This window comes from Mytilus galloprovincialis, chromosome 5 (assembly GCF_965363235.1).
Source record: "Mytilus galloprovincialis chromosome 5, xbMytGall1.hap1.1, whole genome shotgun sequence".
Taxonomy (NCBI): domain Eukaryota; kingdom Metazoa; phylum Mollusca; class Bivalvia; order Mytilida; family Mytilidae; genus Mytilus; species Mytilus galloprovincialis.
This window is the reverse complement of record NC_134842.1, coordinates 78,330,099-78,347,786: the sequence shown is the minus strand read 5'-3', so window position 1 is coordinate 78,347,786 and position 17,688 is coordinate 78,330,099. Positions and strand designations below refer to the sequence as shown.

The 17,688-nt window shown below is 30.8% G+C and overlaps 1 long non-coding RNA gene across 1 annotated transcript; it reads right to left on the bottom strand.

The window, feature by feature from the left end:
• Window positions 1-8,773: 8,773 nt before the first annotated feature.
• Window positions 8,774-13,469, bottom strand: LOC143074740 (uncharacterized). The gene is made up of 3 exons (XR_012978047.1): window positions 13,344-13,469; window positions 10,688-10,852; window positions 8,774-9,007 (listed from the first exon to the last, which is right to left on the bottom strand). It is a non-coding gene; the product is annotated as an uncharacterized LOC143074740 (long non-coding RNA).
• Window positions 13,470-17,688: the final 4,219 nt, after the last annotated feature.

The following is a 17,688-nucleotide window of genomic DNA, read 5'->3' as shown; positions in this document are numbered from 1 at the left end:
TTATATATATATATATATATATATATTCTTTTTTCTACATCATCATGATCATTAAAATCATGAACAGTGATTTATGAGTATGTTGATTTTTGTTTGCACTTCCAAGACTTTCACAGCAATCATTCAGATCAAACATTACACTATTCATATAAAAAAAAGAAAGATGTATAATTACCAATGAGACAACTCTCCATGAGAGACCAAAATGACACAGAAATTAACAACTATAAGTCACTGTATGGCCTTCAACAATGAGCAAAGTCCATACAAAATAGTCTATATGTTTATGTGTATTTAAAAAATAAACATCAACAGTCAATTAAAAGATCTTGGTATTTCCAAGCAGTGACTACTCAACAAAACTACTAAACAAAGAGAACATCAAAATCATACAATTTAAAATTAAAACATCACGAAACACATAATACACTGTAATGATATATGTAAATTAGTAGGACAATCCTTTTCACATGAGGTAAAAAAAACCAAGGTATGATAAATATTTATGAATACTTATTTAATGAAAGATTAGTTTTTTCATCAAGGATTATTAACCATGAAAATGATGATTATGTTCATAGGTCAACTGTCAACTTCCTGAATATTCAAAACTGATGCAACCTCCTCTCAGCATAAATAAGGTTAATTGAAAGGATAAAAAAAGTATTACAAAGACATGGAAGCTGCAAAATATATGCTCATTAAAGAAACAATCCCACCTTTAGTTAAGATATTTAAAAAAAATAGTGAAAATTTTAACATTTTTCATGAAATCTGCATAAAAGGGTGTGTGACAGGGTGTCATTCTACCCCCGTAACTTTTTATTTTCCCTGGAAGCATATCTTTATTATTTTTATAACTTGTAGCATGGATATAAAGTATTTTATATACAAATTTAAAAAAAAGTTCATTGACACAATTTTTTTTTTTTTACTTTTACAATATTTTTTTGGCAAAATTGTACACAAGCCGGTTACAGGCATATTGCAAAAAAGGGTAGCCATTATGAAAAAAAAAAAATAAAAAAAAAATTTAATTATGTCTAAAATATTTCAAAATATTCATTTATCATAATGTTCTGAGAAAAAGTTAAAAAAAAATTATATATGTCTGTTTTGGCAGGTACCTTTATAGCTTAAATAGGCCAAAAAATGACATTTTTAGGACTGCAAAGGGAGGTAACTTTTTCAAAGAATATTTAAAAAAATAGCCTGGAAACCTATTCTCAAATTTTGATATTTTGTTAGGTACACCCCAATGAACAATATATGGGAAATTTAAGAAAGTTCATTGGCTAGATTTTTTTGGTCTTCAGTGTCCTTCTCTACCTTAATTGACACTGATTCCAAAAATATCTAGTTTTATATACTTTTATATTAATAAAGCACAAAAATAGCTACTTCCGGTTCACACAAGGTCACTTCCGGTTTTTTTTTTCAAGGTTAAATGGTTTGATACCTTTTGTCAAAAGTCTCATGGCTTTATCATGTATACATATGAGGTAAAAGCAAAGGTCAAAATCTAGAACGTCAAATTAGGCTAGCTATGACCTTGAGATCAATTTCAAGGTCATAAACCAAGGATCTCAAATCAAAAGACCATAGGTCTTAATTATATTTGGTTAATGAGTTATATTACCATACCCGTATTTTTGAATACAAGAGAGGAGAAAACTCCCTTTTACGTTCAACATACCCTTGCAATCAAAATTTACATGTTACAACATGTTGCAACTAACAATTTAGAAAAAATAATTTGTCGATATCTTATACGGTTTCTGGAAATGAGTGGAAATAAGCCAGATTTAAAAATTAAAATATGACCTTGACCTTTGACATTGACCTAATTTTCATTTTTTAGGACCAAGGACCTCAAATCAAAAGATCCTAGGTCTCTATCACTTATGGTTTACAAGATAGAAATGCATATCACTTATGTCAAATGCATAAGGGGAAATAACTCTCATAAGGAGCGTTCACATTGCTTCGGTCAAAATAGGACAAATCATGCAAAGGATATATCGATCAATTTTATAAAATAAATTTGTCGTAATCTTTTACGGTTGCAAAGGAGTAGTGAACACAAGGAAAACAGTGTTTGGGGAGATAACTCCTACAAAGAAAAGTATTCGGTTACACAGGGTAAATTTCAAAACGCATAAACTGTTCGATATCATATACCAAATATCTAAGCCACATGTTGCGAAACAAATATTTATTGCAAGAACAAAATTAGGCGGAAGTAAAAAATATAATCAGAAGAAAAACAATAGGTCTTTCCAGAGAAAAGTGGAAAGACCTAAAAAATAATCAGAAGAAAAACAATAGGTCTTTCTACAGAAAAGTGGAAAGACCTTATAATCAGAAAAAATACAATAAGTCTTTCCACAGAAAAGTGGAGGGACTTAATAATAATAATCAGAACAAATACAATAGTTCTTTCCACAGAAAAGTGGAAAAGTGGAAAAACCTAATAATAATCAGAAGAAATACAATAGGTGTTATAAACAGTCAGAGAGAAAAAATCATGACATTGTGCAATACAAACAATTTTAAATTTTGAAATTATAAAGAAACTAAGGTTTTTACCCCCTCATTCAGAATTGACCTTAGATGAAGTTTGCTATTTTCAGTCTTTTATTTTATAAAGCTCTTCCATTGCTTCGGTACTTATACATTCACATTCAGTTTTTGGCGTTCAGAAAGTGCAGAAAAGTGATTCGAAATTTAACGTGTTGTTTTCATTTTTTTCAAAAAAATAAAATATTAAATATATTGAAAAGGAAAAGGAAAAAAAAGATTTCAATACATGTACATACTTTGTGCTGGACGTTTCTTTATGAATGTTGCAGTTTGTGAAACCAGTGTTTCTAGATAGCATGATGTAGAGAGATCGCAAAACATCGTCACATAATCAAAACTTGCTGTTTCACAAAAATCGCAACTGCTGCATTGCATAGCGCATTCTGTTACAGAGGCGACGATCACATCCTGTTTGATTAATTTGGTTGAAATGATCCCTTTAGATGACTTTAAATCAAATTTAGTTGATGCGTTTACAGCTGTACTGACCACTGTGCGAAAAGAAGGCATAAGAAGACAGGCAATTTTTGTCTCTAACAACATACTCCTCTGATTTTAAAGAATTTCCAACTAGTATCCTATCGGAATATATCTTCCAATACTTAGTAGATAACTATGACGTTGAAATTGGACTAATTAGTACGATGATAGACAGTTCTGCTACAATAGAAATAACGATAAAAGAAATAAATGTTACAAACAAAATATAAAACATACAAACTAAAGTCTTATATAATATATGAAACATATCACATAAAGTTTTAAACAATATACAAAATAAACGATTGCAAAATTAACATATGTCGTTATTCTACTATGTTTTATAATATGTTTTTTTCCTGGTATCCCTGTATACCATCATTCTCCATGTGAAATTATAATTGTTTTGAAAATACTTTAAACGACAAAACTATTTTTTATTTCTTCCTATGTGACGTTATCTTTTTCTGACGTTAAACACGCGAAGCAATGGATGTGGTTTTTAAATTTGATAAAGGCTCTTTGTGCTTTTTTTGGTAAAAATATTTGTTTATTTTGAGATTGTGACACAGTAATGACTACTGTACCCATATTGTGACTATTTTACCTATTATTTTTGTTTTGTTCACGCTTCGTTGTAAATATATAATGAAATTCGAAGCTGTCATACAAGTGAGAGGTTTAGCGCTATAAAACCAGGTTCAATCCACCATTTTCTACATTCGAAAATGTCTGTACCAAGTCAGGAATATGACAGTTTTTGCCCATTCGTTTGGTGTGTTTTATCATTTGATGTTTCCATATGATAAGTGACTTTCTGCTTTGAAATTTCATCGGAGAAAAGTATTTTTGTACAAATTCATTTTGTAAAAAGTGATAACATGTACACAACACTTATGCTAACATTTGACAATTTCTTATAAGCTTACTTGAACATGTTGAACTTGACAAAAAATACTAAACTATATTCTTGGTTTGGGTTTTGTCAATTACTTTTAAATTTTGTTTCGAATATTGATTTTCATATCTTTTCAATTACAATAACGACGTTGCAGTCTCGTGACAAATTGATTAACATGTTAGAGGTACATTTGTTTTGTGCGCCATTTATAAACCCCCCTTCTTTGATTGATCAGTAATTATCATGAACAGATTAAATGGGTACAAATTAACCACTTAGAATTATACTACCGGTATATTATGCAACACAGACAATACTCGAATCGAAATATTATTAAAAAAAATACCATCTCCATAGATATAAGACACTGTGGTGTGAGTGCCAATGAGACAACTCTCCACCAAAATAACAATTTATAAAAGAAAACCATTAAATGAATTATATGTCGCCTAGAGCATGTAGAGTAAGATCGAACTAATTAATACACTTATGTAGAAGCCTTCCCATACACTTCATTTCTAGCTGTATCATACAGTTATATCATAAACAAATTACAGGAAATGTCTAAATCAAATATTTACAGACTTTTTGCAATTAGTTATACTGCATGTCATTCGTCAAGGCTTCTTTTGCTTCCTGGTTACCTTCCATTCAGAAGGAATTTAATCAAGATACAATGAGATAAATATCCATCATCACAAAAACAAATTAATTCGATCATATATCAATTCTTCTGGTTCTTTTAAAAAGACACTTTCACTCATGTATTATTACCGTTTGTTCCTCAAATAAACAATTTCGCTCATATATTTTTGCCGCTTGTTCTTTTAACAAGACGTTTCCATTCATATATTACTGTTTATAGTTCCTATAACAAGACACTTTCACTCAATATAACTGACTCTTGTTCTTTTAACTAAATGTTTTCATTCATATATTATTGCCTTTTGTTCTTTAAACAACACTTTCACTCATGTCTTGTTACCTTTTGTTCTTCTATCAAGACGCTTTTACTCAATATAGCTGACTTGGTTTTTTTAACAAGGCTCTTTCACTCAAATATAGCTACCTCTTTTTCTTTTAACAAGATGCTTTCATTCAAATATTACTGCCTTTTGTGTTCTTTTAACAACGCTTCCATTCATGTATTTTTATCTCTTGTTCTTTTATCAAGACGCTTTCACTCAAATATAACTGACTCTTGTTCTTTTAACTAGACGCTTTCACTCAAACATAACTACATCTTACTCTTTTAACAACGCTTTCACTCATGTATTTTTACCTCTTGTTCCTTTGTCAAGACGCTTTTACTCAAACATAACTGACTTGTTCTTTAAACAAGACGATTTCATTCATACAATACTGCCTCTTGTTCTTTTATCAAGACGCTTTCACTCAATTTAACTGACTCTTGATTTTTTAACTAGACTCTATTATGCATATGCTACTGTTTCTTTTTCTGTAAACAATACGCTTTCACTCAAATATTAATGCCTCTTGTTCTTTGACATCTTTAGTCTTGGATGCAGTCAAAACTGTAAAAAAAAGATACCATAAAAAAACTTTATTATTTCCATTGATCTTTATTGCTAACGAACTTAGAGATCGAAAAACTTACAAAAAAACCAAAATAAAATAATAATAAAAAAAAATTAAAAAATTTCAAATCAGTGGTATTTTTTTAATACATAGAAGACTTTATGTAGGTTGAAACTTGGATAAAAAATGAAAAGAATGTGCTGTCAGAATGTATTATAGCTGAATATACACTAGTAACCCGAATTTAACTTGATCGGACAAAAACGCCTTAACGCTGTTTAAATGAGATTAATCGTCATTTGATAAAGATTGACAAAAATTAGTATCATTTTTAATTTATTTCAATGCATATCACATCATTTTAATGCCAGTCAAATAGATTCGCTTGCAGTCGTTCAATTTAATTCAAGTTGGCGGTAAGTTACGTCAAACAAATAGGCCACGCCCCCGTTAAACTATTTCAAACTGGTATTAATTCGTTTTAAACCGTGTTGAGACCCGAGCTTTTAACAAGTAAATCACTCAAGCAACACAACAATCGATGTATCTTTCGTTTATTTGTTTCAAACTTTATCGACTTATATATATAACATGTATAAATGCGTGTATTCTTATTAAAGTCATATACTTCACAAACAAATAAATGATCAATACACGTAACATATAAGGAATTTAAATAAAAACAATAAAATATTTATGCACGGTTTGAAAAATTCAAAACTTGTAAATCTGTTAAAAATAAAATAGTTAGATGTTTAACATATTTTTAATTTGCCCAAATGCAGTATATCTTTATCTCACATATTCGTTTCAAAACTTGCTGAGTGCTATGAAAACTTGTGACTTGTAAGTAATGTAGGGTCCATTGCAATGACTTACGAAACTTTAGGTATTCCTGTATATTTCCGTTTCTCTTTTTCTGTCTTACTATAGTGTACTCGTAAATTAAATATAGACACGGAAATTAAAGTAACTTACAAAAATTATTTATTTTTCACATAGTTTAAATCGATGTATCTTATATTTTCGGTCAACAACAAATATTCCCTAGCTGTATATTGATATATGAAATAGCTTGTAATAAAAACAATGTTGTGTTAAATAATAAAACTAATGAAGATACTGCTGACATTTGTTGAATTTAATAAACAGTTAAGTCTTGCACAACAATTTAAATGAAGGAACAGCTCAATAAATTTTTAAAACTGTGTCAAATTGTAATACCGGTCACTGACGCGAAACGGGCGTTAATTGTGGAAAAGCAGCAACGAAAATTGTGAAATGTGGTTCCGATTCGTTAAAGGGATTATTGTGCTGTCATGCACCGTGACGTACAAAAAGTCTTGCTATAAATGAACATGTATTCTGTTTATATGAGATAAATTTTAGTCTGCGATAACGATGGGTAGGTTGATTTAAGTTAACGACCTTGACTTGCTCTAAGTCGACAATCTCTGCATTTAAAAAAAACCCGTATATTTACGTTTAGGGCATTTAATTTAAGTCTACCTACCAAATTAAAATCAACATCAACATTATTAAAAAAAACAAGAATGGAAAAGCAACAACTATGCATTGTTGCTCTGATATAATTTTTATTTACTGTATTTTAGCGGTAATTTCTAATTAAAAATTTATTGTCGTAGAAATAAAATATTTCATCTAGGTGCTTTCGTTGAAGTTCGCGTTACATATCAAAATGAATTTCATTGGTCGGAACAATTGCAAACTTTCAATCCAGGTGTTCTCGTCGAGGTCCGCGTTCATGTTTTAATTCAGTACACAAAAAAATCATTTAGGTGCTTTCGTTGAGGTTCACGTTACATAGTAAAATGAATTTCATTGGTCAGAACGTTTGCAAACTTTCAATCCAGGTGTTCTCATCGAGGTCCGCGTTAAACTTCGTGTTTCAATTCAATACACAATACGGTAAAAAAAATATATATATACTCTACGACGTCCGATTAAACAAATTCTGGTCAGTTCGATGAGGAAGAATTTTATAAGTCCCTCAATGAAACTGATACTACAGACATGGAATCCTCTGACTATGAAAAACATGGCTGGTCCACACAGAGGAAAAGACGAAAAAGAATGGCAAGTACATCTCCCCTAAATGATAATACCCTCCTTAATACACCTTCCCCTCTCCCCCATACACCCTCAGTAAAAGGTAATGACTATTTACTAGTCCTACAGAGTGTTGATCCCAATACTAAACTTAGCACCCAAAATCAGATAAAAATCCAAAAGATTCTCCTTGAGACTGTTGGTACCCCAAAAAGAATTAAACCACTTAACAGTGGGAAAATACTAGTAGAGTGCACTGACAAAACGCAGTGGAAACAGCTAAAACGCGTCAAACTCATTGGTGAATTACAGATTAGGACAAGTGTGCCCAAATCTGTAACTTCATCAATAGGAGTTATTTATAACGTGCCTCTAGACATTAACGTTGAAGACGAAGATATCGTGTCGGTGCTTAAAGCCCAGAAAGTTAGTAAAATTCAAAGGATGTCCTACTTTGACAAACAAATCGGTGAAAGAAAACCATCTAGATCCATAAAGTTGTTCTTTCAGACACCCCAGCTACCAGCAACAATCAATATTGGGTACAAAACATATAATACCAAATTATTTGTACCTAAACCTATTCAATGTTATAAATGTCAGGGGTTTGGGCATATGGCAAACCAATGTAGAAATAAAAAAAGATGTATTAAATGTGGAGAGGAACATGAGAACGAGCAATGTACCTCAACAGATTTAAAATGCGTAAACTGTAAAGGTAAACATATGTCTAATGACAAAGAATGTCCACAAAGGACCCAACAAAAAATGGCCCTTAAGCTGGTGAAATCTAAAAATATTTCACTACAACAAGCAACCAACCAGCTTAAAATCAATGAACATCATAAAGAAAGCTCTAAATCAACTAGCAAAACCCCAAAAGATCAGAGCTCAGTACCACCCAAAAAAGATAAATGTACCATACAAGACTTGGTAACTGTAATTAGTGTTGTCATGCACCAGACTATGAGCCCTCCTACTAAACCCATAGACTTTACTTTAAAGTCAATTATGGGTTTTGTAGGAATAGTTGTAAAACAGATGTTTGGGTCAAATTTTGATCTATCATTAGGTTTGGAAATGGCTAGTAGAGTTACAACTGAAATGATATAATTCATTTATCGCCCAATATAAAGTATTAACTATATACAATTAAAAATGGCTATCAATTATACTATTTATTTATCATGTTTATTATTATATACCATAATGTTCAGTGTTGTTCATTGGAACTGTCGCGGCATTAACAACAATGCTGCGGAGTATATAGCTATGTCACAAATGAAGCCTGATATTATTTGCTTCCAGGAAACATGGTGTAAAAACGAACAAGATCATCCACATGTAATAGGTTATAAAATAGCTGATTTTTCTGTACGTAATACCAAATCACATGGAGGTACAGCTATATATGTCAGAGAAAATCTTCCATATCTGAAAAAGAATATTAACAGTGATTTAGAAATATCATGTATTGAATTTAGTTATGATAATAATAATATTACACTGGTCAATCTTTATGACACAGCATCAAATACAAAACTACCCCATTATAACAATATATTTGATCAAATAGAGGGAAAATTTATACTATGTGGAGACTTTAATGCCCACCACACTATGTGGGGCGGTAAAAATATAGATACTAAGGGAAGAGAGCTGTTCTCTTTCCTTGAGTATAAAGATATAGTACTTCTTAATGATGGTACAGGTACAAGATGTAACCCCGGTACATTAGAACTGTCACCTATTGATTTGTCTTTTTGTAATTCTAGTCTAGCTAGTAAATTAACATGGTCAGTTGACCTCACTAGTTCCTATGGCAGTGACCATCATGTTGTAAATATTAGTTTTAGTCATAAACAAATGCAAATTGATGAAACTGAATCTGTATATAATTATAAGAAAGCAGACTGGGAGGCATTCTCCAGCAAGTGTAATGAACATTTGAGTCCTGACATGATTTCTGACAATATAGAAGAAACATGTTCAAGACTAACAAACAAAATACTCAAAATAGCTGGGGAGTGCATCCCAGTCAAATTAAAAAATAATAAACCTAAAAAACCACAGGTACCATGGTGGACACCTGAATGCACTAAATGTGTTAAAGAAAGGAACACCTGTAAAAACCGTGCCCAACATTCAGGTCTTGGTATTGATTTCACTATATATAGAGAAAAAGAAAGAACGTGCAGAAAAACTATCAAAGCTGCACAAGCTATGTATTGGGAGAGCTACTGTAACTCTCTCAATAATGATACTAAATTATCAGATGTATGGAAAAAAGTAAAATCAATGTTGGGTAAAACATTTAAAAAATTAAATTTACCAACCCTGTTATATAATAATACCAAATATGAATTTACTCAAGACAAAGCAGATATACTTGCTACAAATTATGCTCAAGTCAGTAGTGACCATAATTACTCAGAAAAATTTAAAAATCAGAAACAAGATATTGATCAAAAGGAGTACAGTAAATTATTACACTATTATAAGGATAACTCTGATAGTTATAATGAACCATATACTATGCAAGAATTAAAAGATGCTATCAGTGATACATCTGATACCTCCCCTGGAAAAGATAAAATTACGTATTCTATGTTCAAACAATTTACAGACAAATCACTGTCTGTGTTATTACTTTTTATCAATAGAGTTTGGTTTTTACAAAAACTTCCAAGTGAATGGAAACATTCCATTATATCGCCAGTACTTAAACCTGGAAAAAAACCCACAGACCCACAGTCATATAGACCAATAGCCCTTACTTCTAATTTTGTAAAAATTATGGAGAAAATGGTTAATAATAGACTACGTTGGTATCTAGAAAAAAATAATTTCTACACACCAAATCAAAGTGGATTTAGGAAAAATAGAAATACTATGGAACAAATAATTAGAATTGATAATGATATTCATAAAGCATTTCTCAAAAAACATTTCACAGTTGGTGTATTTATAGATTTCCAAAAGGCATTTGATATGCTATGGAAAAATGGGTTATTAATAAAAATGGCTTCAATAGGTATAAGGGGTAATATGTTGGGATGGGTAAAGGATTTTCTTAGTGACAGAACTATACAAGTTAAAGTTAATAATACTTACTCTGAAATATTTATAATTCAGAATGGTACACCACAGGGTAGTTGTATAAGTCCTACACTATTTAACATCATGGTGAATGATATATCCAATAATTTAAAGTACTGTGCTATGTCACAATTTGCTGATGACAGTGCCATATGGTTATCTGGAAAAAGTTCTAAATATCTACAAAAAAGAATACAAGAGGATATAGACACAATAAATACTTGGTGTGATAAATGGGGTTTCCTAATATCACAAACAAAAACGGTAGCTATGATATTTAGTAAGAGTAGTTCTCCTTGTATTAAACTTAAACTTGGAGAAACAATATTGTCATTTGTTAAAGAAGTCAAGTTTCTAGGTATGATTTTCGATTCAAAACTAACATGGTTAAAACATGTACAATATATAGAAAGTAGATGTTCAAGGGTGTTGAACTGCATGAAATTATTAACTGGTACTAAATGGGGTGCAAATTGTTCTACCCTGAGAACAATATATATATCAATGATAAGGTCAAAGATAGATTATGGCTGTGAGGTTTATAACTCAGCCTCCTACTCTGTCAAGAAAAAACTAGATAGTATTCAAGCCCAAGCATTAAGGATATGTGCAGGTGCTCATAAAACTGCCAGTATAAGTGGATTACAGACTGAAATTGGTGACCCCCCATATGAGTTGAGAAGAAAAAGTCTTATTACTAAGTCTTTTTTGAATATATTTAGTCTAAATGACACAAACCCAACTATAAAAAGTTTACAAGAAAATGCTATATATGAATTTAATAAGGAAAAAATTAAAGAAAATCAAAAACCATATTGTGTTACTGCACATGATACTATAAATAAATATAATGTAGATATTAATACTGTATACAAATGTAAAGAGTTCCCTACCCCACCATGGCATGTTCTAAAACCACAGGTCAAAATGGAACTTACAAATATTATTACTAAAAAGGATAGTCCTCACCTAATTAAAAGTGAAGGAAATATCCTCATTGATAACAAGTATAGTAATTTTTTAAAAATATATACAGATGGATCTAAGAATCCAGAAAACAACACAAATGCATGTGCTTTTGTCGTTCCAGAACTTAAAGTAAAAAAAGGTTTTAAATTACAAAATCATGTTTCAATATTTATGTGTGAATTGACAGCCATACTTTTATCTTTATATTGGTTAGAAGAATTTCAACCAGAAAATACTGTAATATTTGTAGATTCACTGTCAGCACTAAAAGCTATTACAGGAAGTATATTTAAAGTTAAAACACAAATAATTTATGACATCCAATATATATACAGTAAACTGTCCAAATTAGGTTTGAATATAATTTTAGAATGGATACCCAGTCATGTGGGTTTAAGTGGTAATGAAATGGCAGACACAGCAGCTAAAAAGGCTCTATCAATAGAGACATGTATAACTAGTATACCACTTTACAAAGAAGATATCAAATGTTTATGTAAAAATTTATTAAAAAAAATGTGGCAACAATACTGGGAAAACAACACTAAAAGTAAACAACTACACGCTATTCAAAAAGATGTTAACTTTTGTATTACCATACCAAAGAGTACAAGAGAAAGAGAAAGAACTCTATTTAAACTTAGATCAAGTTATATATTCACTAATAAATTCAAATACACAATGGGTAAATGTAATAGTGAACTGTGTGACACATGTTTAGTAGTGGACGACATGCAACACTACCTGTTTAACTGTAATAAGTACATACCACAAAGACATAAAATGATGGAAAAGTTTGAATCAACCGGTGTAAAAGATCTCTCGTATAAAAATTTATTTTCAGGATATTCTCAGACCCTTATCCCAATATGGGATTATTTAATAAACACGGGTATGCGATAAAAGTAAAATTATTCAGAAAATACAAAAAACCTCAATATATATTTCTAGTTTCTAGTGTAAATTTTGTAAAAACATGCTTATAATTATTTTAATAAGATATTTTTGGTAGGGGTTAGAAAACCTACAGATATTATTAGTATAGGAAAAGAAAAATGACAAAAACTATAGGCCTAGTAAAATTACCTATTAATAAAACTTTGAAATATTAGTCACTGGACAACAATCCATGGATTTTAACAAGTATGACAAGGCATCTCAAATATTCAAAATACTAATTACATTTGTAACAACCGATTAAATTAACTCTTGATAAGAGAAAATCTAAGTTAGAAAGTGAAAATAAATTAGATTAAAATAATTAGCAGTTGATTTTTAATATTATAAATCTCATCTTGCTGATAAATACATGAGAGCATATGTTAAATATCAAGCCACAGGAGTCTGACATATCTCCCAGAAATCATCAATCACAAGCACTCTCTCGTCGGTCCATCCCAAATCAAATTGGGGACACAAACCTCACAACAAGAATTAACTGCATGTACATTGTATAAGTACCTAACTAACACTATGAGGAATGTGATTCAGCTGCTGTCAATGGATAAACTATTGACACCGCAGCTAAAATATTGATAGGGTTATACATGGGGTCGACGGACGAGATGAGTTATCTTATTGTGGGATATTTTTCTTTAAGGGCACTGGCTTGCCAGAACCCAGGTCCTGGTGATATGATGATTTTAGAACCAACCAGCATATTTTACAACGACCAAAAACAATGCACCGTGTAAATACTAACCTTGTATTGGTATTATTGTCTATCATTTTTAGTCACGGCTGCTAATTCATCCGTTTAGACTGAAAATTGTTTGTTTACAGCCCTCTCGCCCTGTCTGCCTGTAGCACATGGTTACCACGTGGTAGCTTAACGGCTGCAGGTATTTACAATTTACAATTTATTTCTTTACAGTGCAAGGGAAACAACTCCAGTCTAAACGGATGACACCAAAAACAAATAATTTGGTAGAAATATATTATTTACCTTTTCTTTTTAGTTTTTTCATTTCTAAATATTGCCCTTTTTAAAAGTTGTAACAGAGCTGGAGGGTATCATTTATCAGTTTATGATTTCTAAATAAAAGAAACATAACCCCGTTGAATTTGACAATATACACTAAAACTTTTACGAAAGTTTTTATTTTTAAAGTAGTACACTAAATCAGGTACTACCAAGATAGCACTCTCTTGTATCTATACTGAACATAACTGCACAATATCAACACTTGCAATTTATTACACACAAATATGTTATAACAATACATTACAGATTCTAATTATACATACACAGTAATATATATTATATATTTTTTATTCTACAACGTAAGTTCAAGAATCTTTTATAAGTGAGGGTGCTATCTTTAGTCAAATTCAATATACAGAGAATCACAGTTTACCAAGGACGTACGAGCCGCGGTATAATTGTATTAATGTATATACCATGTACGGGAATATGTCGGACCCCTTCTAGGATTTGCATATTTGTAAAAGTCAGATATGTCTATCAAAGAGTATAAGATACTTACATTTTTCATGTATAAACAACAAACACACCTATTTACCAATGAATTTAATATTCATAAACAAAGAAAGCTATATTACAAATGATGGAATAATAAGTTCACATATATTTCTTTTTCGTACTTTAAATTAACCAAAAGATAATCAAGATAATTAAAATAAACACTATAGTTCAGATTTAAATAAGATTAAATTTAAGGGGAAAAAAAAAAACTCACAAATTTCTATAATATGAATATATAATATAGGCTTATACCTAAATAATGATAATTCTAAAACATTTACTTGAAATGTTTTTATATAAGGTAATCTGGCGCAATACCCGCAAGGGTAGTCGCCATTAAACTCTATTTAGTAGTAGTTAAACAAATAAAATTTAAAGGACAAGGATTTGTATAATATGCAATTTATTGAGACAGTGACATTAATATATTATTGTATTCGCAACCTTTCATTTAAGGTAATTAAATCCAAATAACTAAATAAAATTGATTGTATATTTAATGATATAAACTAAAAGAATTGCTTCGATATTTCTATAATCAATCAATAAATTTATGATGCTTGAATGAATAATTATCGTTTGTAGTTTTTCAAAATAACTATTATATCCGATAAAAATGGGAAAATAAATCTATCGGATAAAAACTACCGATTATTCTATGAGACAAAATTTATCCTTTTTGGAGTCAAATTTTTGTAATATGGAATCATATAGGACAATACATATTCTCAGTGACGGAACAAAACAAAAAAATACCATGGTAAAATAAAATCCGTCATTCTTTAAGAATAGTTCTCGAAGGTTAACATATAGTTATATAATGCAGCGACTCTGTGGGATTGCGACGTCAAAGACGTTATATATCTGCCACTGAACATGAACAAAATGAGAAAAAAATGAACTTTCTTAAAACTGCCGAATTAATTTTTTGGAGGCAGACAAGTCAAAAAAAGGTAGATATCTATGAAGCAAAGATTGCATTTTGTTTCAAACTGATATATATGTGCATGAAATAAAAATTTCCATCATATTTAATTTAGGGTATTTACGATTACGAAAGCGTGTTGAACGCGACGTTCCGTAAACGGCCGTTTTTTAGCAGCACTGGTTAGCATATTTCGTCTGTTCTCGCTTCAAACCAATCCATCTTAAATACACCAGAGATGACTAAAATGAAAGTCTTTTAGCAATGAATTTTTTAGGTAGGTATTAAGCTTCAATTCGACCATTAACTACCGTAAATTTTCGTTTTTTTCAGTATTACGAAAAATATGTTATAATCCCTGACCTTCCAGAAGCTTATATACTTCGTTCATTCGATTGTATGAAAGTTTTTTTTAGAAACCGGTCTTTTAATGCCTAAAACAATTAAAAGATAAAAGCGATTTCTGTTTGAAGAAACGTGTGTCATTCTAAAAAAAAACTTTTCGCTGTTTACGTCGTCCTGATGCAAACGTCAAAGTTGAAATAAAAATTACACTCTGAGATTATCCTAAAGACATTTTGCTAGCTGTGCTTAGGACTAAATTTATAAATCGTTCATTTGCAAGCACAAAAAAAATAATTATGCAAAACATGTGATAAAACTTCCCAATTTAAAATTGAGAAAAATCCAACATGAAACCAAAGTACTATAGTCTAATAAGGTTCGGTATTTATTTAAAAACAATCTCCATCCAACTTCAGAGTATGACGTAAATCGATTTGTTTACTATAGCTAAGCAACCAACAGACAAAATAAGTCTTGCCTTCCCGATAAAGACTATATATTTAAAGACACGGAATAAAAAATAAGGAAATAATAGCATGTTACATTGGTTACAAACACATTTATGCAAACATAAAGCAGCTGTTTCTTGACTGAGCTGGTCAGTGGTAATACAAAACCGGAGAAGAAAAAGAAGCAGACATTTTAAATTTATAAAAAAGCAAATCAGAAATAGTGTTTAACTGAATTTGAAAGAAAAGAAATTATAAAAAATACAGTCTTTAATATGTAAATATTTATTTCAGAAAGCTTACAATAAAATGAAAATAAACTATGTGATACTTAAGAACATTGGACGGGGCCGTAACAGCCTCATGTTGGAAATTAAAAAAAAAAGTTGAAACAAAAGCTTGTCTTCATCATTGTTCATTGTTTCACGGCGAATGTTTTACAAGAAGCAAACTCCCATTAGTCCGGTGTCGCCCCTGCATGTTTTGCGTGATCCATGCACGTTTCTGATTTACTTTAAGTTTTTAATTTTGATCGTCTTTTGTTGGTACTTATGTGTCTTATCTGTACCCCATGACCCGGATTTGTCTTTTGTTCATTTATTGTCCTACTTTATGGCTATATTCTAAGTGTTAATTGCCATTTGTAGTTGGGAAAGGAGAGGACATGCAACCACATGTACAGATAAACGACAGAATTACCATACAAGCATTTATAGTCAACACAATCAGAAAAAGTTTCCATGCATCGTCGGACGGGGAAAATGAAGGCTTCCAAGAATGAACAAGTGACATGTCTAACTCTTAACAGTTAGAAAACGGACTATCGACATCGACCGCTTGTTCTTCATATTTGAAACTGCATGCATATACGTACTATACGTTTATTATAGTGATGAGTTCTTGCCTCTGACGAAAACTAAATTCCTGCATGGTTATATCTTGCCTTACGTTTATATTTCTTTGGTAGGTGATTACTAAAAATCGTTATTTTAAAACCATGTTTGTGAGATGTAGATGCATTTCAATACCGAAATGTCGTCTATATATTAAGTTTCATAAGTGTAAAACACGGAGAAGCGCTGAAGGTACATTACTCCCATTTTGTTTGGGTGTGAACCATCGATGTTTACAGCAATATCAAAGAATAAGATGATGATGTTAGAAAGAACTGGCAAATATTACATGCATATCGGACCATGAGTTGTCAATCTGTATGAAAAGATTTCCAATACAACCATATTATTGAGAAAGAATGTTTACATGCTATACTCTCGTACTAGTATTACAGGGTTCTTGTGTCGTTCACCTTAGACACACATCTTTTTAACGATGTTTAAAAAAAAAGACAGAACCAATTTATGTCATATTTCCGTATTTTTAAATATAACTATAACTCTTTTATCTGACAAGAATACCCCTATTTAGCGGACAAGCAGTTTACTCTATTTTCTGTTATTGAATACAAAGAAAGAAAATAAATCCCGAAATTAATTTGAAATTTTGATACTCAATAGTTTTCCAGCAAAATCTTCACATCCCTTGGGGATAATTAGTGTACGTCCAGTGGCATATATAACATGCATGTCGGAACAGGAAATTTAGCATAATGTACTTTCAGAACCATGTTCACATTATTATACATTATACCCAACATTTGTGATGACGAATTCCTTCCTTTGTTCGAGAACAATCTTATTGAAATAGAAATATGTGATTTTACTATGTCCATAACTTCGATGAACCAAAGCAAGTTAAATATCGACCTGTATTTCATTCAAATTGGTTCTCTTCTTCAGCTTCGTCCATCGACATCCCATGATAACATACTGTTGTCATACGAGGG